Source organism: Haemaphysalis longicornis, unplaced genomic scaffold (assembly GCF_048455015.1).
Source record: "Haemaphysalis longicornis isolate Haplotype H1 unplaced genomic scaffold, Haemaphysalis longicornis Haplotype H1 scaffold_7, whole genome shotgun sequence".
NCBI classification, from domain to species: domain Eukaryota; kingdom Metazoa; phylum Arthropoda; class Arachnida; order Ixodida; family Ixodidae; genus Haemaphysalis; species Haemaphysalis longicornis.
In genome coordinates, this window is record NW_027526422.1 from 91,587,744 (window position 1) to 91,608,364 (window position 20,621).

The window sequence follows — 20,621 nt, forward strand, 5'->3', positions numbered from 1 at the left end:
GGAATGAGTTTAACTTGTTTCACTCCGATTCCGGATGGATCGTTCCCGAAAGTTGATTTGAGCAGGGTTAATAGTTTCGGAAGCTGGATGAACAGATGGAAGAAGACGCTTAATGGGCAGAACGTAGTTTGGGTCAGTTGCAAAAGGCCTAACTTCTTTATCTGCGCTGTGCTGCACAGGCTGCAGGGGAGGAGAGAGTGACGGTTCGGGTGCATGTGCATTGCACGAAGAGTCCCTGGGGTTACGCAGAGAATCCACGAAGTTCTGCCAGGGCACAGAAGGTGGATTATGTGGGGTGACGTCTTCCCGGCGGCACTCAGCTAACTGCGATCGTAGCTCGTCGGTCGTACCTTCGGCGCGGGATAACTTCGTACGGAGGGACATGAACATTGTCTGCAAATCGAAGATGTCCATAATCCTTTCGCGCACTGGTACAATACTTTGTTTATGCCACCACTGAGAACATTTAGGAGCTGCTTCCCTTTGTCGCAGAGGAGGGAGGTATCTTCTTCTCTTTCTACTGTCAATCCCTCAAGAGAATGCGTGGGACGCGCCACAGGGCTGGAAGCACGGACACTGTCGCTTTGGCAATGATCCCGCGGGGGATTGTACCCCTCCGAATGATGATGACTACCTTGGGGATTGCCAGCTAGTAACGACTCTTGATCTTGAATCTCTCGTTGAAGGTCTCCGTTTGGACCGCCATCACAGTCTACAAGTGGTCCACGAGACGTTGGGCGAAGCGCGATGGGTGGTTGATCTTCCATTGTGTCACTGACTCGAGATCGCGGCAGGCGCTTCAATGCAGCTTTCCCTGCGGGCTGTACACGATGGCTTGCAAGCCACACCAAGCCTAACCGGCTAACCGGGCACCTTCAATCAAACCCATCCCCTTAGGAAAAACGTGTAGGCTCACCGCTGCACCTGGAGATGCGCAGACGAAGGAACGTGCAGCTGATTAATCCCCTCGAGGTCCGTGGACTAGAGCTGCCAACACAGAGCAGAAAAAAATCATAGCTTCGTCTTCCTCTGCGTCGGAAAATGGCAGAGGAACCTACGAAGCCTGCAGAACGACGTTTTTACACGTCCCGACGCGGGCCTTGGTATCGTCCTGGTGGTTAGCTACTACTCAGCCGAGACGTGAGCTCATCGTTCCCGACTCGCGAGTCTCATGCCTAGCGAGCGCCTGCAGGACCTGCTGGACGGCCCAGTGCTGTTGCTCGTAAGGGCAGCTCCTTGCGGCTTCTGCAAGCCGTGGCGGGATGCTTTTTGACGTCGCTTCGTCAGTGTTCATGACACAGTCCCACAAGGTGTGCTTCTGGTCTGCAGTCTCCCTGCAGCAGAGCTGGCACTTCTCGGTCGGGTATGCCCCCCGGATACATTCAGTGCATCAGAGCCGGGGTAAGTAGGGACCCGGTCTGAAGCTGCCTTAGTAGCACTGCCTCCGCCCGGCTCAACCCCGGGTGCAGCGGTGGGAGAGTTTTACGAGCCAGGCGGTAGTCCTTGGTGATTTCACCATAATCCGTCATTCGGTCCTTAGCACCGAACCATGTTGGACGGTCAGTTGCGGGGGCGCGTTTGGTTAGTGCTCGCGCCTCCGAGTGTGCCGTTTCGTTGTGATTTGCGTTGTTACTCCACGCGTCCTTGTCCGCATGCGCCGGTATCCACTTGACTCGAACAGTTCTTGGAAGAATGCGTTCCTTCAGGGTATCGCACCCGAAGCATCGTGGTGCTGAAAAAAAGGCAAAAGCTGCCGTTGAAGACTCCTGGTACACTGATCAATAAAGTTCGAGTCTGCTGAAAACTATACAGTGCCTACAGTGCTATACAAACAAGAAAAAAAATCACCATCCATTCGTAAAGGCAGTTCAGAAAAGCGCGAAAGCTAAAAGTGCGTCCCAACCTTCGCTGAAAGTGCCTCCAGTCGATTGTCATACCTTCAAAGACCCAAATCGCCAACGAACTCTCGAACGAACGATGTTTCGCGCATTAAGTAAGCGCATATAAACGAACGATCTAGAGACGGGGTTTATGAGATAACGGTATACCATCGTACTCCTTCTCCACCATCGATGCGCGTGTTGTCTTATCTAAAACCTTTCCTTTTTCGCGATTTCACAGTAACCGTTTTGACACAACCGAAGCCCAGTTTCACGCACGCGCCGTGCGTCCAGAGACCTTATCGGAGCTTTTCGGTCGACCAACCGGCCTATGGGGAGATGAATTAGTTTCGTGACCGAACGCCAACCGTCCCACTAAGAAAGTTTTCGCTTTATACGGGGCTGGGGGGGGGGGGGGGGGGGGTATTAAGAATGGGCGAGTGTATCATTTGTGCAACTTTCTGATGATGGTTGGATTTTTATGGCGCAATGCAAGGCGGCGCAAGGAGCGTCGAACAGAATTCGTGAACTTTAAATGTACGAGGTACATCTCGCAGTCTCCGGCGTATCTTATGCGCGGCTCCGCGGGCCTGGATGGCTAAAATGTAAGGGGCATACAGCAGCGTGCGTTTACTATCCTATACTTTATGCCAGAATTTTTTTAACAGAGTTCTTGAGCTGGCTAAAACCATAGATAGTAACGGACGTGTCCAAAGGAACCATTTTGTCAGGGTGCAGGGAGTAACGACAGCAATAACGACGCTCTAGTTAACAAATATTTCGGCGCAGCAGTGTAGGCTGGGGACACCGAAGAGGTAACAGAGCCATGTGTTTTCGCCGAGCCGCTTTCACAAGAGAATGACCAAACAAATGTGACGAATCACGAGCGGAATGGTGCCACCCACGTGAACAAGTCGGGCCAAGCTGGGAGCGGGAAGTAACACGTGTATGTTAGCCACGTAACCCCCGCGTCCATTTATTCTTGCACACTATTTAAAGATGCAGAAACGCTGCAAATAGCATTTCTAGCTGAAGTTTCAACTTAAAACACACTGCACGCGAAGGCAGGCCTGTCAGGAGAAGAGTTAGTAAGGGCGTCACACATTTTTTTGCCCGGGATTCCTATTAGTGTTAAACGCGCCATTGGCGAATCTTAATGGATCGTCGTAGGGGGCCTCTTACAGTCGACAGTATCAGGCATACGCTCAGGTCTCTCCGCATTCGCAATAACTTTTCGCCTTTTACTAAAGGTTACCGTGCGGAGGGACAACTTAATGAGGTTCACGCTCAATTTATGGGAGGCCTTACCCGTTTGGGCGAGGCCTAATATCAAATTCCAAAATAAGAAATGTACATCGCCGCGACGTCTCTCGTAAGCGCTCTGGGTACCCTTAACGATGCGCAATGGGTTGCATACAGAGTGCTGCGACTAAGGATGCGCCACTTAAAAGTTTTGGTGATGATAATGCCCCTTAGTCATATTTGTGGGCAAACCTAGTTGTCCGTTGCGCTGTACATATGTCCGAAGGTGTTAGGTAGGTTGTAATTTGAGGGAAAAGAAAAGGTAGTGCACTGGGGATATTTTTGAGCTCGGCAGGAAGCTCACCTGCATACAACCCTGTGCGGGGAAATGGAAGTACAGGGGAGTGAAAGGATAAAACAGAGGGAGAGAAAGGTATAACGGGAGGGTAAAGAATAAGAGATGTGGGCGTCCGTCCAGGCACACCAGTCATTCACTGAAGTCCGCGCTACAGCCGCTGCGTGAGGCCGGTCGTCTCCAGGTGATGGACCAGATGGGCGAAGACTTCCCGTTGAGTTGCCGCAGGCGTTTCGTGGGGTCTATTTTATAAAGAATAATAAGGGAACACCAAATCTCGTTGTACTTGCGATTGATGAAAAAATGTCTTTGGTTTAACTTTCTGATTTCAGTTATCCGGAGCCAAAGTAACGACTATGCGCACAGTGTTTCGTGAAAGATTGCCTTCGGTTGAGATGCCGCAGCCCGCCGCCTAGCTATATCTGCTGGATAATTGGGTTCATCCTTTCGCTTGCGCTGAAGTGTACGCACAGACCGCTCTGCCGGCACGCCATCGATGGCGAGACCGAGGGACCAAGCGCCAGCAAAGCAGCCGGCAAAACAGTGCATTCGTGCGCGTGCATCCTGTGTATCGCTAGTCTTGCTTCCTGAGTACAGTCGGTTCGCGCAGTGTTTACATATATCAGTCGTTAAACATCTGCCTTGTCCCGCGGTTCGCCTGCGTTGAACTGTACACAAGGACGGCCCAGCCACCGCTGGACGATAAGCAGCTCGCGTAGCAGCCGTTTTCACCCTCGCCTAGTCACGTGGTGCCGCAGCGGAGAAGTTGGGAGCAAGTGAAGCGCTAAGAAAGAAAGGCGCAGCTTGCGCCCTAGCGCTAAAGGTCGTCGCGACGTGATGAATGACCTTTCAAGACGTAGTGTAGTAGAGTTTTTGCTCTAGAATCAAATCCCCTCCGTCTAATGACGACGATTGTTGAAACTCGAGCGTTCTCGCGCGCGAAAATCAAGTGGCGCAGTGCCAAAGTCAGCGCCGCTGCAAACTCACTCCACGCATTAACGATCAAAGTGCGAACTGCCTAACTCAGACGACAGCAAATGAATCCCTCTCAATAAAGCTGAGCAACTCCCCCCTCCCCCCCCCCCCCACCCATTGTCGACCGGCTCGGAATGGACCCAGGTTTAATTTTGACCACGGGCAGCGTTTTTTCTTGTATCGTCGTCATCATCGTCATCATCACGTGTCCTCCCAAAGTGTAAACTTGGCGTTCCTGCAGTTGTTTTGGTTGCGGCAAGTGCCCCAGTGAGACCGAAAAAAGCCTCGCTTTCAAAATTTAGACACATCTAAATCGGCAATGTAGACCAAAAAGAAGTGTGCTTAATCAGAAGGCGTGAACGACAATGGTACTTTTTTTTTTTTCAATCTCCAAACAAATAATATTTTTGCCGGGTCGTGTGCTTCCCAATGCTTCGCTGCACAGCACCCCACGAGACATTTGCGATGTCACTGCGCCTGCTATTGTATTGAGCTGCTGATGAAGCGATCCCACTGTTCGGGCTTTTTGGCCTCACGGTAGGGTTTTTGGTACTTGTACTGACGCCCTGCGTTCGAATCTCAGCGGCTGTGTTTTTTTTTTTTTCAGTGCAAAATAAGTTTTCTAAACTCTATTTTTTTTATTTCGGAATAACTCAATTCTGCATGCTGTTTTTGTTACAGATGGTGATTTGGTATGTTTTAGGTAGCTTTAAGTTAGGGGCGCAGCCTACGACCCCGTTTATAATTGACGTTCTGTATCGCACGAACACGCATGTCACGTGAGGCACGGTGATGCGAAGCGTTTGGAAATAGGCCGCCGGGTCTTTATGCCTCAGAATCTTAGTGGTATTGGCGCCTGCAAACCAAAGCCAACGTAAAGAACATGACTGTGATTGCAGTGGTGCCTCCAGTTACGTTTAACCGTACTATTTCAATGCTAACGTGCGGTTAGCCCACTGATGTGACAAGGTTTAGTGTTACGTCTATTGTGCCACTGGTGACGTGATGAGGACGAGATGAAAAGAGAGTTTATTAAGCATAATAAACAGGACCCGCTGCACATAGCTATTAAACGGGTGGCGAAGGCACGGGGTATAAGGCAACGTTCTCGTGACTTTGCTTAGCGCAAAATTTGAACCTTTTTTTTTTAGCCATTCCTGGGTGTTCCGGCGGGTTGGGTGGGTTAAAGAAACGCCTTTGGTGGCTGGAATTGAGCTAATTGCGTTACCAAAGGCCAGATCATTCAAATTAAACGAGGTAATATTTTGTCTTCATACCCGTTTTAAGAATGCTTACGCGTGGTACTTCAACAGCATTACATTTCATTTTAAGCTCCGTGACCATCTATGTCTAATAGGGGTTCTTCGGCCGTAATTACGTCATTTCCTGCTGCCACAACTCTTCCGTCACACACACACACACACACACACACACACACACACACACACACACACACACACACACACACACACATATATATATATATATATATATATATATATATATATATATATATATATATATATATATTTTTTTTTTTAATTGCGAAAGTTTGCTCTGCAGCATAAAACGGTGGAGGCGAGTGTGTTTAAATGTACATAAACAGGAAGTTTTCACTAAGAAAGTCTAAAAGGCTCCGGTGATACGGCCCAAAGAGCCAGCGTCTGTAGTCGGGAGGTCGGCCTGGGTTGAGTCCCACACTATGTAGTACTTGCTGTCGGGAACGTTGGAGGCCACGGCAAGTCCACAGAAGATGGTGAATGTCTGCGGTCGATGCCGACGTGGTGCAAAATGGGCATGTCCGGCCAAACGGAGCCCGTCGATCCGGGGGCCAGGTGTGGGTGACAGCTGGTGTAAGAGCAGCCCCGACGCGAATCCTTCGTAGCGCCACCTCCTCACGGCGGGTGAGCCCACCAGGGAGGTTTGATCCACACGGTGGAATAAGTGCGCGTGTGGAGCGCCGAAGGTCTTCTTTGTCGGTGGCCAACTTTGACATTGCGTCAACTGGAAATAAGGGCAGTGGATGCGTCGTTGGAGGTATACGGGTCGCCGCATCCGCCTGTTGCTGTCCAGGGGTCGATGTCCTCTGGGCCCAAGTAATCTTCACTCTGAAACTTAGGGCCGCAGCCTTCGCGTGGATGGTTTGGGACATGGGCACTTGATGAAGTACTTTCCGGAGGTCTCGGACTGCTTGCATTGAATCTGTAAAGATGTTGACAGGTTGCGATTGGTCTGGCCTCAGCAACTCTATAGTCGTCAAGGCGTCGAAAATCGCCTTGAGCTCAGCAAGTGTTGACGGGGGCCTCTGAGGGGCGTAGTAATGGCAGGTTTGACAAAACTGCATGGCTGGGTTTACGACGGCTGTGGTAATAAGGCTTCCTGAAATACTGGCGTCGACGTAAAACGTATCTTGGCCAGCACTGGATGAGAGTTGCGGCGCAACACGGCTTGACCGACCCAGAGGCTTGCAATCAGTAATTAATATTCGGGTCCAAGGAGCGGGTTCTGGAGAGGGATCTGGCGGCGTGTTAGTTTGGAGGCCCATATACCACCTTAAAGCAGCCACAGATGTGTACACCTGCGCTTTAAGAGATCGTGCCTGTCGCCGCTGGTGAACCAACTCATCTATCGTGTTAAGGCCAGCTTCTTCCTGTAGTGTGGAGATGCGCGTTAAGCGAGGAAGGCAGGTAATAGTCCTCATGGCTTCTCTATTGATGGCCTCTAGACGATCCCATTCCGCCCTTGTCATGTACTGAAACTGAGCCTGGTACGTGATACGTGGCTGCAGGATTGCACGTACGAGAAGCCGAGCCATCTCTGTGCGAGCTCCTCCCGATTTCATGGAAATCCGGCGAACTAGATGTAGCAGTTGAAGGGCGCGCCGGCGAGCTTCCCGGAGCCATGGCGTAGCTGAGCCGGAGGCCGCAACGTCCAGGCCAAGGATGCGGTGACAAGTAACTTTCGTCACTGGCTCGCCATCAAGATTTAGTAAAATGGGTCGGTTTTGCAGTTTTTGTCGAGCCCTTCGATTGGCGACGATAAGTAACACTGTCTTATCTCGGGATAGCATGAGTCCCACGCGTTTGCACCACGTGTCAACCATATTTAAAGTACTCTGAAGAGCGTGTTCTTGATCCGCAATGTCTGGATCAAGATCTGGATCAATATATATATATATATATATATATATATATATATATATATATATATATATATATATATATATATATATCGACTGTTTATTTCGACTTGAGTAAAGACTTCAGTCAAGTCGAAACGTCGCAAGAAGCAGTCTTTGAAGACAAGCAGCCTTTGAAGGACAACACAGTGATTCCAAATATCCCTTACGGGTAGGCGACTTCTAGTTGAAAGCAGCCATTCTTCGCGAGGCCAGTTCTTGGTGCGGAAACTAGATCCTCATCTGAAGCGAGAGGGACCACGTTCCCGCCCCCTCACTTACGTCACCTCGTAGCGCCCGTCTTTTAAGAGCGAATGGAGTTTGTTAACTGGCATTATTATCCTTATCGCCATCATTACAGCTATTACGGCTGGCATAAGCGCTAGACCTGTCCGAACGTTGTCCCAGCTAGGTCTGCAATTTACCGTCGCGAAGGAACCCAGACATTCCGCGTTGGGCGCCGTATCGCATCATGAACGGACTCCGCCAGCCGGCACCTGGCGTGTACGCCGGCCCGTGTAACTGGCGGGGCGCGCGTGAAAGTGAAACGACCTCGAGTGAACCCGGCGACTTCCGGGCAGCTTTTCGATTTCGTCGTCCTCTCAGCCCCGCGCGTATTACGTGCGCGGCCCGAGAGGAGGGCGACGGCTGCGAGCAGGGAACGCTCGGCATCTTCCGCCGCTACTATATCGGTCAATGCCGGACCGGTTCTCGCACCGGGGCGCGCTGCTTCTGTCACCAGCCGTCCGTGCCCTCTTGCCGGGAAACGTTGTCTTCAGTCCGCTGTTATTCTTTGCGCGCCTGAAAGGCTCGTCCGGAACTTCCGCGCTAGACGAAGATTGTGGATATGACGCGTCTACGCTCAGGCTATTAAGATTACGAGTTTTCTCCTCCCCAACGCCACGCTTGGCTACGGGAAAGCGTTCGCCATACGCGCATGCGTTCGTGCGTACGTCACGACATGTCATCACCCTCAGCGCCATGATCCATTCCTGAATAACGTGACGTGCGCAGCGAGAACCACCTCTTTAAGGGGGAAGGGGGCCAGTCATATATCTATTAGCAGAAATGCCATATTTTGTCCTGTATTATGTGCTCTTGCCAATCCTATAGAAAGAATAACTAACCATGCCTATTTTTTTCATTGTTTGAGTTTGGGATGAACCACAGCCTTTTGATCTGACATGAGGCGTAGCATAAACGTCCTGACACCTATACTCGACTATAACGCGACTTTTTTGTCTTCTAACGCCTTCACGCCTCCACAAGATACGTGGCTCTTCCAACGATAGCAAGCTGAGGAATTTGGATTGTGAGAGCGGTCGCATACCGCACAGACCGAGAGAATAACTGAGCCGTGACGTAGTCGCAGAATGTTTTAGGGTGGGTGCTTGGTGTTGACTCGTCCACGGTTAGTGACCAGGACGTTCCAGTGACTCGGTATAGTAGAGAGTTAATGAAAATGTGTATGGAGACGCGTGTAATTCACGAAAGCTCCTATAATGACCTTATTTTTGAAAAAAAAACAAAACAAATTATGCTATTAGCGTTTTTAATTTGGCGCCTCGTGATTTCAAACTTTTTCGCCTGTACTGCAAAGAAGAAAGTTGTCCCTCTACGAAACGCGAACTTTAGTCATACACTTAATCGTTCCGCGAATACTGGCATACATTCCTGAAATCAGGCAAATAATAATAATAACAATAGTAATTCCTTTATTTTCAGTCCTTCGAGATGGCAAAGTAAAAAAGGTGTACGAACAGCTTGACAAACTCCCGCCCTCCCCCCTCCCTTAAAGGGACCCAGAAAAGCTTTGCGAAGGTGGCAATTAAATGCATTCAGGTGGTAGAATACATAACGGGGGATTTTTGGGCCAAGGGTGAGCCCCATACGTTGTATGGATAATTTGTAAACAATTTTTGAAGATCGCCTTTCTCAGCCGATGAGCGCGCCGCCGCAGCGAGCCGACCGCGGCTGACGCAACTCCGACCGCGGCTGACGCAACGGCGAGGCGCCCTCCTGATTCGGCCGATCGTCGGTCGCCGGCAACGTCACTGCCATTGGCTTCCGGTTGCTCTTCCTCCTTCCTGCGCGATCCCCTGGTAAAGGCGGGTCTGCAGCACGGTCTGCAGCGATTGACGCGTGCCTAGGCGCAGGAATGTAGCTAGCGAAGAACGGAAGTCGAGCGTCGCGATGTCACATGGCTATTCCCAGTGTTTCCAGCTGCTTTGAAAGAAGCAGAGAGGGAGGAGGAATCGATCGGCAAGGGGGGAGAGGTGCACTTAATTGCTTCTGGCGCAGCTAATACTGAATGTAGATCAATAATTCCAACGGCATTGGATCGCTATATTGGTACTACGCGACAATAAAGGCCTTTTGTAACTTTTACAAAAGGCTTTTCTGGGTCTTTTTAGGAAAGTGATGTACAATGTGACACCTTCAAGATTTAACCTACTAATTTCCCCTGGATCAATTTACCGATTGTCATGAGCATTGAACAGGCGAGACATAATAAGAACTATAATAAAGGAAGAAAATAGCTAAAGCCAATTGTGACATTTTAAAATTGTACAGCTGATATTAACCATTACTTGAGCCCATGTAGCGTGCTGTAAATTTCTGCAAAATGCATGTGAGAACAACTAGCTGCCTTTGTATTGCATGCTGATTGTGGTGGCAGAAAATGATAAGCAGTTCCAGGGCATACAACGCCAATGAATGCCGCGTACATAATAGTAACCTTATTGATGTTAGTCCTGGATAAATTCATCACCATGTGAGTGACCATATATGAAAATCAGAAATTAAAGAGGGATTGTATGTAGGATACGTATAAAACAGAATAAAATTTTAATGCGTGAATACTTTCGAATGTGTGACATGCTCATGGCGCATCGGGCATGTGTGCTCGATATGGAAGGGTGCATTTTGGGTGAGGGCACCTGCCAAGGCCTTGTTGCATGCTGATTCCTGGCAATTAGACGCTGTATTGTTGCCGAGTTGTGTTATTCATCTTGTTGTATTGTTAATGCCGTCTTCTTGTAATAAAAGTATTATTATTATTATTCTTGCCTTGTATTGTCAAGGGACCGACAGAACCGGGCATGCATGGTGGAGAATAATAACTTGCTTTCCTTAAGACGTGAGAGTGCGGCTGGTGTTTCTCACCCTTTAAAAGGTCAATGTCACAAAAGCACTCAAAATGATTCGGTTGCCACGCGCAAAGAAAAGCGCAAAACATGTGGCACGTGAACAGACCAAGGGAATGTCAGCAACACGCGATGCTGACTAACAATGGAAGCTTATTTTTCACATAACATGTATCGACTCAATATGCGTTTGCGAATTTTTCACGGGGAATGAACTTGAGGGGTAAACATGGTACAATTGGTACAATGACAGTAAAAAGCACACAGGACTGACGCAGAGTTCGAGAAACGTCACAGGGCCTGTTCTTCGCATATAGTGTGATCTTAACTTTGGAGCATCTATCATGGCGAGCCGGGGTTGTTCGATCTGTTTTCTTTTCTGAAAGCTGTGGGCTGTGAAAGTTGATGTGTTTATGTGTTTGTAGAGCTTCCATTAGTTTCCTGTGAGCACAAAATGTTCCATCGATTATTACCCAGGATTTCATAGACCAAGTCCTTTGAATTGTCCTGACAGGCCCATTACAGAATGCCGTGCTCATCATTTAAAAAACATACGCATGTTTATTGCATTTGTTTCGATGTTGTGGGTGAGGAACATTTCTATTAGAACGACCGATGTAGTGGCGTTGACGCTGCAAAGGCCAGGGACCAAGAAAGACGCAAACTCCATTTTGTCACCGAATGCGCTAGGGTTCGACGATGCAAATATTTTGTAATCCACACGTTTGCAGATGTTTTAGGACTTTCCGCTTCTGGTTTAAGTTGCAATTGAAACGTGGTGGTTGGGTGGCAACCGATGGTCTCTCCTTGTCCATCCCATTTACGGTTTCCACAAAAAACCTGGATGCTACATCTTTGACACCGAAAAAAGTGGCATACGTTATCGCAGTTTCAACACACACAAAAATTTTCAACGTATCTGGTTGCTTCGCTGCAAATTTAGTCGAAAGACGACAGTTTCCCGCCGCCCCTGCCACGTAACCGTCTTTCCTGTCTCCTCCGCCCACCACTTACGCTGTTCCTTCCTGTCTCGGCTATCCCGTGATAGACACAATGAAGGTCTTCTAAATTCAATTCGAATTTCCCCCTTTCACACGGCTGCAGCGCCATCCGTTTGGATCTTTTCTTACTCTTGCGAGCCAGAAGTCTAAGGCTCCAGTGCGAACGGTTTTTGTATTTTCGGCTAAAGTATTGTTTTCAACCTCCTTTATTTGGTTTGCCATCTGAAAAAATTACGCCGACGTCCAAGTTTAATTAAAATAACAACGCTAGTATCAGGTATGTAATATTGTTTTGCCTCAATGTTGACAGTGTGAAGTGTGCTAGCAGATTCACGGAAATTGTTTCGCCTATATAATCGTCTCGTTAAACAGTTCTTTTAACCCTTGGTCAAGCGTATGAATCGAAGGACAGACAGACAGACAGACAGACAGACAGACAGACAGACAGACAGACAGACAGACAGACAGACAGACAGGTCAGATATTTCGCGTTTAGGTAGCCCAAGAAACATTTGTACACAGGACGAACATTGCACAAGGCGATGATTTTCTACAACGTTTAAATTCTTAATTCTTGTGCATCTTGCGCAGCCTGAGACAATGGCGGAAACATGACTTTTGCAGACATCGTGGGACCACGTTTTCTTAGTCAATGCTCACACAGGCCCACATCGCGAACAGCTAAGCTTAACCGTTGCATTTACTTTTCCTCGAGTTATTGGATCTCGTTTACGGAAGCCGGTTTTGAGGCAGTCGCAGTAACGCGCTAACGAAAAAACGGGAATGGCTAACTTGCCAGCTGAAGGGTCCGGAAAAACTGGCACCATGAAAAGGATTTCTTTTCTGTTCTCCTCATGCCCCCCTCTCAATACATTCCGCAGTCTGCGCAGGGAATGTATATTGTGCTTTTCAGTAGGCCTGCTTCGCTGCTTTCGTCTACCCTCCTCCTCCCTCCCCTTGCTTTCACGCGCGCGAACGCGCAGACAGCACAAAAGGGCACGGTTTCGCGGCCGCCAATTGCAGCGGGCTCAATTTTCGCCGGCGCAACTCTGTTGTGGCCAGGCGCCCGGTGAGACCGACGTTGCCCCCATTTCTCAGTTGTGGACGCCGGGCTGGGGGGAGGAGGGAGGTGAAAGGGGAGGGTAGGTCCTTCTACTGGAAGCTGGCAGATTGCATTGTTCCCGGAAGGAGACCGTGTAGTGTAAAATTTGCCGCGCGAATGAAGCGCGACCTGGGCCGTGCGCACAGCAGACGGCTCTTCGACGACGGCGGTGGTTTTTGTCGTCTGCAGAGCAGCTGCCACTCCGGCGGAAGCCGTGCAACAGATTGACGTCAGCGACGCCGCCAGTGTTCGTCGTCTGCTACAGCGTTGTGGCAGACGATCAGCGCGGCGATGCTCCTCCGGCGTGCAGCTGTTGTGGTCACCGCTGCTTGTTTGTATCGTGTGCCCTCCTGAGGTGCTTCCCTTGGCGCGAGATCACGCGCCAGCGATTGCGGCAAAGGCACCGTGGTCGGCGCCGCGCCGAGGACGACGGCACCGTGAAAGGCCGCGTACGGTGCTTGCATATTTCGCGCACGATCGTGACCACAGAGAGTTGCGTGTTCTTCGACGGTGCCGAGAGATCTGCGGAGACGTCGGCTATACTGCAGAGATACTTCACCATCGGCGAGTGTTCAAACTTGGCTCCGATAAGTAGGTTTTCGCGCTCGCGCTGAGAAGCAGCCCGGAAGGAGTTAAGAGAACAGTGCTGTGTTTTGTCTGGTGCCGAGCGCTTGTTTAGTTCCTCACCCGCTTGCTCTTGCGTACGCATGGCGCTGAACCGGCTGAAGGCTGGGTGCGGTCTTCAGCCGGTTCCGGAGGAGCCCGGACTCAACGGGACGTCGGCATGGACGGCTGACACGAATGGTACTGACTGTGCCAGTTCAGCAAAGTTGCAGGCGGAAGGGTCAGGAGGTGAGTGCTAAGCGCCAATTTCATATTATCGTGATGTCAAAGTGGATGTCCAGCAAGTGCTATTGCCTAAGGTTCGGTCCTGTGGATCTCTGCGCGTAAACAGTGGCAGGTTTGAAATATTTCGCGAAGGTTGTGCTTTGTACCGTATCCAGGCAATTTTAAACAAGAGTATCTTCTTCGTGGCACTTCAGCATGCTTAAGGGACATGTTTTAAGTAACTAGGGACGTTATGATGCACTATTAGGCACGTATAATCTAATTAAGGTTCTGTACGCTTGGGAGTTCGGAGGATACTCTAGGCGAACGATTCTAATCGGCTGAAATCACTGATAAGGTAGCGCAGCGAACATTGAAAACCTTACCGGAGCATGTTCTTTTATCTCCTCCCATGAAACGTGGGCTAGTGGCAGCTTCGTGATATCATTCATCTGCACGTATCTGTTCTTTCTGTGCGGTGTGACCTCAATTGCGTCAATAACTTGATGCAAACATTCGCTGTCAACTGAACTTCGAAAGTAGAGCAGACACACGCGAACTGCGCATTTGCGCGGCACTGTCATTTGAAAGCAAATAGTTACTAACGGGGTTTTTCGTAGAAACCATTACTCGGCGCTGTATTTGAGTCGTTGTCCGGTGTGCCTATTCTGGTACTTGCTTTAGTTTTCGTTTAAAAATAAGGTGTCTAGTTAGAATATTGGCCTCCTGAAAGTAAGGGTGATCTTGGACCGGGCATCTCAAGTTCAAGCATCTTGGCTTTGATTGCGCGCAGGCGTTTACGATGACTAAGATGCCATTCCCGAGAAATAATTTTTCTACGGGAAAAACGTAACTTTTTCGTGCTCTTTCTCGGCCGTATTTGTGCGAGCGAGATACAAAGAAACGAAGACACTTTGGTTTTTAGTCATGTTCAGCCCGCAGACTCATTAGTGTAAGAAGGTCGCATATACATTTTGGCATTTCCAGTGCTGCGGTGAACTCTGAAAAACTTGTGCCACTGCTTATTATAAAAAGACAGATTTCTATCTATAATTGGCAGAGATAAACTAAAATTAACCTGCCAGCGGTTGACGAATGGCCATACGATGCTAGAGGAAGGGGCGAGAGAGAGTGAGAAGGTAGTGATTTGGAGCTGTCCAGCTGTCACTTCATTTGGCCCCACGCTTCGGGAACAGTGCAATGTCCCTCGGTCAGGTCACTGCCCTTCGTTTTCTTCATCGTCCCCCGTGTTTCGCGGGCTTATCAGAGCTACAGAGTTTATCGACACTCATTGAAAAACATTACCAACAGCTAGTCTACGAGCCGATTCTTGCACATTCTGTTCATGTCCGCTTCATTTTCCTTGTCGCCCCCACTGGTGTGCACGCTCATCACAGCTACAAGACGTTGTTAACTATTGCCTGTCAATCAGAGGGACGGGGGCAGGACGGGACATCCAGACAAGGACGTAGGCCTTGAGCACCAACAAAGTTTTTTGCATGATTGCTCTTTCAGAGGGAACGATCGGATGATAGGGAATGTCTACAGTGCATATCAAATTGATTAGTTACATACTGGGAACTTGAACAGCTTTCAAGTAATGCACGCGCCATAGCAATACTAATCGGTGTACTCCAAACAGCGCGTGGTGTTCTTAAGCACGTACCGAAATGTCAACACGCAACGTTTACCATCGTTAGCATGTTGTGGTAGTGCCCTGGCTTTGTAGCAGTGAGCTCTCATTCGGCATTAGACAGTGAGCCCGTGGGTTACAGGGTAGTATTTTGGAATTTTGACACGTCCCACCCGGAGAGCGCCCGAAGATCGCGCTTGTTCTGATATAAAGTATATTTATTCACTCACTCCCTGACGTTACGGGTGTAGTAAATGTCCAGAGTGGTGCGTGGCTTTATTCATATTCAAAAACCAGCTAGCCCCATTTCAAGCTCTGGTTTATTCATAGCTTTAAAGGGGCCATGAAGACAAAATACGACTTTGGTCAATTTGAAAGAACTGGCTTTAAGTACCTCACCCAGGTGCATATCAGCCACGAAAGAGGTTTTTTAAAGAAAACGCGAGCAGCATTAAAAATTTTCAAATTTCGCGCTACAGTGACGTGTTACGGGCAGGAGTGACGTCATGTGGGCCAGCACTAAAAACATACTTTTCAGTCTGTCAACTTCGCGTTAGCATTCAAGTGATGTGATCAAACGGAACTGCAGACCCCTCTGCAATCGTCCAGTCACGTGTCTTGGCGACGGGTCATTTCGGTGGCCGCCAGTCGCGCAATCAAGGTTCATTGGCGTGTTAGAAAAGTGCCCCAAAAGTGACTAGGAAGTCGCCGGTGCTTCACATATGTTTTTTTATATCTCCGCTGTTGTTGCGAAGTTCGGTATACAATTTGTGTCGTTGTCATCGAAACAGAACAATCGTTCTAACGAACCTAACTTCTATTTTGTCTTCATGAGCCTTTTAAGATTACCAATGTCACACGGTATACGGTTGCTGGAAAAATCACTTCTTTCAGACCTCACATTCCAAGCATCAAAAGTGTATCATAAATCCGACGCGCAGCTCTCCACAAAATAAAAAAGAGATTTGATATTGTCAATTCTCAGCTCGCGAACGGCGGTCTGAAAGGGGCCACTTAACAAAAGCCGGAATGAGTCATCGCTTGTGCTACTTGACGCCTCTTGCTCATTTAAGCTAAAGAAGCACGCACCGGCCGAATGTTTCAAAACTGCTCCCAACGTTTGGATACTTGAGTTCACTTTTTATTGCTCCGAGACAAAAGCGCGAAAATCGGAAGAACGCGCAAAGCGAGATCAGTGGCTATTGTGTTTGTGTTTCGGCCGCTCCATCTTCGCCGCTTTTCCGCGGCGTTGGAGGATCGCGAGCAGCCTGTTGTGCTCCCGTAGGCAGCCACGTCTACCGCCTGCACAGCTGTTTTCAGTGCGCTGCCTGCGCCTCGCTATTGCTCATACCTTCTCGTGCTACCCCTGAGTGAGTAACCGTCTCTGTTTTTGTGCACGTGTGCCACCTAGCATTTTGTGTTCCCATATTCTCAGCACACATCGTATCACTGCAGTGTTTACCGTCCAACTTAGCTGACACGCGGGGTCACTGAGACGGGCAGCACAGGGCCTGCAGCTGTAACATCAGAAGTAGCTTCCAAAGAGCTTGACCTGTCAGCAACATTTGAAATATTGGGGTTGCTCATTGTGGTGCTGTATGCCAGATGCTTATCTGCGGCCCTCTAGCAGCATTCGGGGCAGTTGAAGCGTACTTTTAGGCGCATCTGACTGCCCACATAACAATGCAAACTGCGGGTACAGGTGGTCGTGCTTAATGTCGCTGTTTGTTCGAGGCTAACAAAAAACGGCAGTCTCGGAAATTTACGTGGTGTAGAATTCAAGTCCCCCTTGCATGTGCGATGGCGGTGACAGGCAGAGCGTAGAGCGCGGTAATAGCAACGATATAAGTACGTCCTCTGCTGCCGAACTGTGTTTTCTAGGACAGCAGCTGCGCTGTATACTCTATGTTGAGCTTCTCTACCCTGGGGCAGATAAGAGAGGGAGAGAGAGAGTGTTTAATGAATGGAAGTCATATAGGCTCTGACCTGCGACTCTGTGTGAGGGGACGGGAAAGGGGAAAACAGGTTTGTCACCAAAGGGAACAATATATTTTTATAAGAAATGGATGCGAATGCACTTGAATTGAGTTAGGTTCCACTTAGGGTTTTGGAAATGGAGCTCACAAGTATATTTTGTATGCTGCTGTTCAAACTTCAATAATCGAGTCTCTCTTGAAGCAGAGGCTGACGAAATGAATTACGACGGTCGCTTATGTTGGCTTTTCTTAGATCGGACGCAAATGGTAAACGCCCTGCCGCAGCGCAGACGCGGAGCCTTGTGTGCTCTGAGTTATTTTGTTTTGAAACCGAAATTCAGCGTCGCGGAAGCTTTCCTTTGCTGAATAGGGCAATAATACTGCGTGCAATCTTTATAACATTCGACGTCGTTGTAGCTTCTGTCGGGTCTTCAGCGCAGATATGTAGTGTGGATCCACCATAGTCGATTGGGGATACTGACAACGTAAGGCAAGAAAAGCACTGGGTTACAAATAAATTAAATTAAATTTATTAAACATAATTAAAATAAATTAAAATTTTTAGACCGGGTACTGGAAATATGAATCATCCCCAGGTTTTTGGCTTAAAATTCCGACCTCTCAGAAACCTAGTAAAACCATTGCAGGAAAATGATATCCCGCATAAAGAAAAGAATCTACTTGGACATGGACACTCTCGAAATATTTTTCAGGGCTGTGAATTTTTTTGTGCAATTCGTTGTCGAAGGTTACTCTCTGTACATTTTGATGCTCTAGTTTTCATGTCTCTGGAACCTGGTCACGCTTCGCGTTAACCTTAAAACTGCGCAAGGAGTAAGCTTTCACCCCAAATATTAGCTGTGCGAAAATATTTTGCATTCCGTTAAACAACTCCGGCGTAATCATAACGCAAAGATTTGTGACGAGCTGGAAAGCTGCACCTGATTCGAGATGGTGCATACAAAAAATAATTTGGAATTCTCATTCGGTTAGCGAAGATGGAACTCGGTATTTACGAATATTTGGTTGAGGTCGAATATTCCGGTAATTAAGATGGTTATCACCTTCATCGACTTAATGAAATTCCAAAGCTTCGAAGCTTCGAATGAAATGGCAGACATCGTTCAGTCACCTAATACGTATAAGTTGGGTGCCAGTAAGTGCGCTATACCAGCACAACACCGGAGCAGCGTCGGTGCATCCTCTATATATCCCCCTTCCAACCCCAACCCAAACCACCCCCTCATTGGCTATGGCCATCCTGTGAAATAAAAGCTTCAACTAACTACCTAACCGTTACTGAATGCACAGTGACTAAATTTTGAATACATGCATAAATTAAATATTTTATATCACGGAGAAATACAAAATTTACAGAATAGTTGAGCGCCTCCAACGAAGTATTTTTAAAGCAACTATTTCACAATGTTAGAACACTTCCAGTATGTGTCTAACGAGCATGTGGGTGCATATGTAATAATATTGTTTCGGATACTTTCAGCACGTGAAAGAGAAGGGCAGACGAACAAAAGAAAAAAAAAGATGAATGGTTGTGCCAATCCGTTCGCGCTGCCACATACCACAATCCTTCAACATCTTCGCCCGTCCTTAGTTTTTAACCCGCCGCGGTTGCTCAGTGGCTAAAGCGTTGCGCTGCTGAGCACGAGGTCGCGGGCTCGATTTCCGGCCGCGGCAGCCGCTTTTCTGATGGAGGCGAAAAGCAAAAACGCCCGTGTGTACGAGATTTCGGTGCACGTTAATAAAGATCCCCAGGTGGTCAAAATTAATCCGGAGCCCTCCACTATGGCGCGCCTCCTCGCCTACGTTGCGTAAGCGCGTTAAATCATACAATCATCATCATCAGTCCTTGGTTTTATCTAGTGACACTAGTTTGTACCTCTTACGCAGCGGAAAGTATTGGAAACAAGCTTTCACATGTAACAACTGGTCCGAGGCAGTCCTTCACTTGTGTGCAACAGAGTGAGTTGGCGGGTTTAATCCCTTCGATAAAACGCAAATGAAATTAAGACAAAACCTTTTAGTACAGCGATAGTCACACATAAGTTCGTGACAGTTCAGTGCAAGTGCATTAATGTGCGGAACCGCTCCTGCACTTTTCTGCTGCTTCCGCACGGGGCGGGCCTGCACCGGCACGTGTGCACGTGAAGCCCTGAACATGGTTTTCACTCGCCTGCACCACCAAGGGTAAATTGAAGAGCGAGGTGCAGGTGCCCTGAGCTGCACTGACAATTCCAATGAGCCAGTGATGCACTGCCTTCACCATTGTGTTCAGCCAGAGTAGCCAAGTCGAAGGGACGTACGTTTCGTGAACGATTTCAAGCATAAACTTCGCACATGTATCAAATGATCCCGGGGCACGAAAGTTTAGCCGGGGTGATCAGTTACGCTACCACTTAGAAAATATTATAAGCTCGAAGTAGTATGCAGGCAAACTTTATCACCTGTTTTTGTTAGATGAACATCTGATTACGTTTTGTCACGGCCGCGTAAAACCACAGAAAATACTTTTACTCCCTGCAGCATTTTTTCTTTTGTTTTGAAGGGCGTTCCATCCGTAATGTGCATTAAACACGGATGGAGTATAAAAATATTCCTTCTACTGAAGCGAAAAAGGCTATGAAGGAAAGTGATGAATATAACCACACCGCCACCCCCGGAGAAACAAAACAAAACAAGAAAGTGGAAATATTCAAACTTTCAAATGTTGGGAATTTGACGCGACGAAGCTGCAGGGCTATGAGTCACATCGTACCGGGGGCTCCGATTAAGTTTGACAACCTGAGGATTTTTAACTTTCGCCGACATTTTCTGTTTTTGCCTCCATGAGAAAAGCAGCCCCGTAGCCGGGATTGAACCCGCGTCCTTGGGCTCAGCAGCACAACGCCTTAGCTAATGCGCCACCGCGGCTGGTCAAAAAAGCGGCGATACTGTTTTACGAGAGCAGGCATTCAAGTTACGGTTAAATATAACAATTCGCTATCCAGGCCCACAACGTCAGTTTCTAGAACTCCGTGTGCGGATGTTGCAAGTCACTTGCGTTATTTTGGTAACACTGCTTCGTCAGCGTTGCAACTGCTGTTATTTGATGTAAACAAATATATATAATAACCACGTCATTTAGAAAGTGTGGGTGCAGCGACTCTAGTGCTCTTGTTCTCACCGTAGTGACTGCCGTTATTATACATATGACCGGCTGATCAATGGCAAGTGTTAACTGGTATTTTTCGGAGGTCGTTGCTCAAAGTAAACTGTGAATCAGCGACAGTGTCTTCGTACTACCC

At 48.3% G+C, this 20,621-nt stretch overlaps 1 long non-coding RNA gene and 1 pseudogene across 1 annotated transcript in view; both read left to right on the plus strand.

Annotated features, from left to right (window-relative positions):
• The window catches only part of LOC144146092 (uncharacterized), a 37,790-nt gene that overhangs the window by 12,169 nt on the left and 5,000 nt on the right, over positions 1 to 20,621 (plus strand). Inside the window, exon 2 of the long non-coding RNA XR_013317660.1 lies at positions 13,611 to 13,734. This is a non-coding gene — a long non-coding RNA (uncharacterized LOC144146092). The remainder of the gene's footprint in view (positions 1 to 13,610; positions 13,735 to 20,621) is intronic.
• LOC144147449 (U5 spliceosomal RNA) lies at positions 3,082 to 3,199 on the plus strand (annotated as a pseudogene).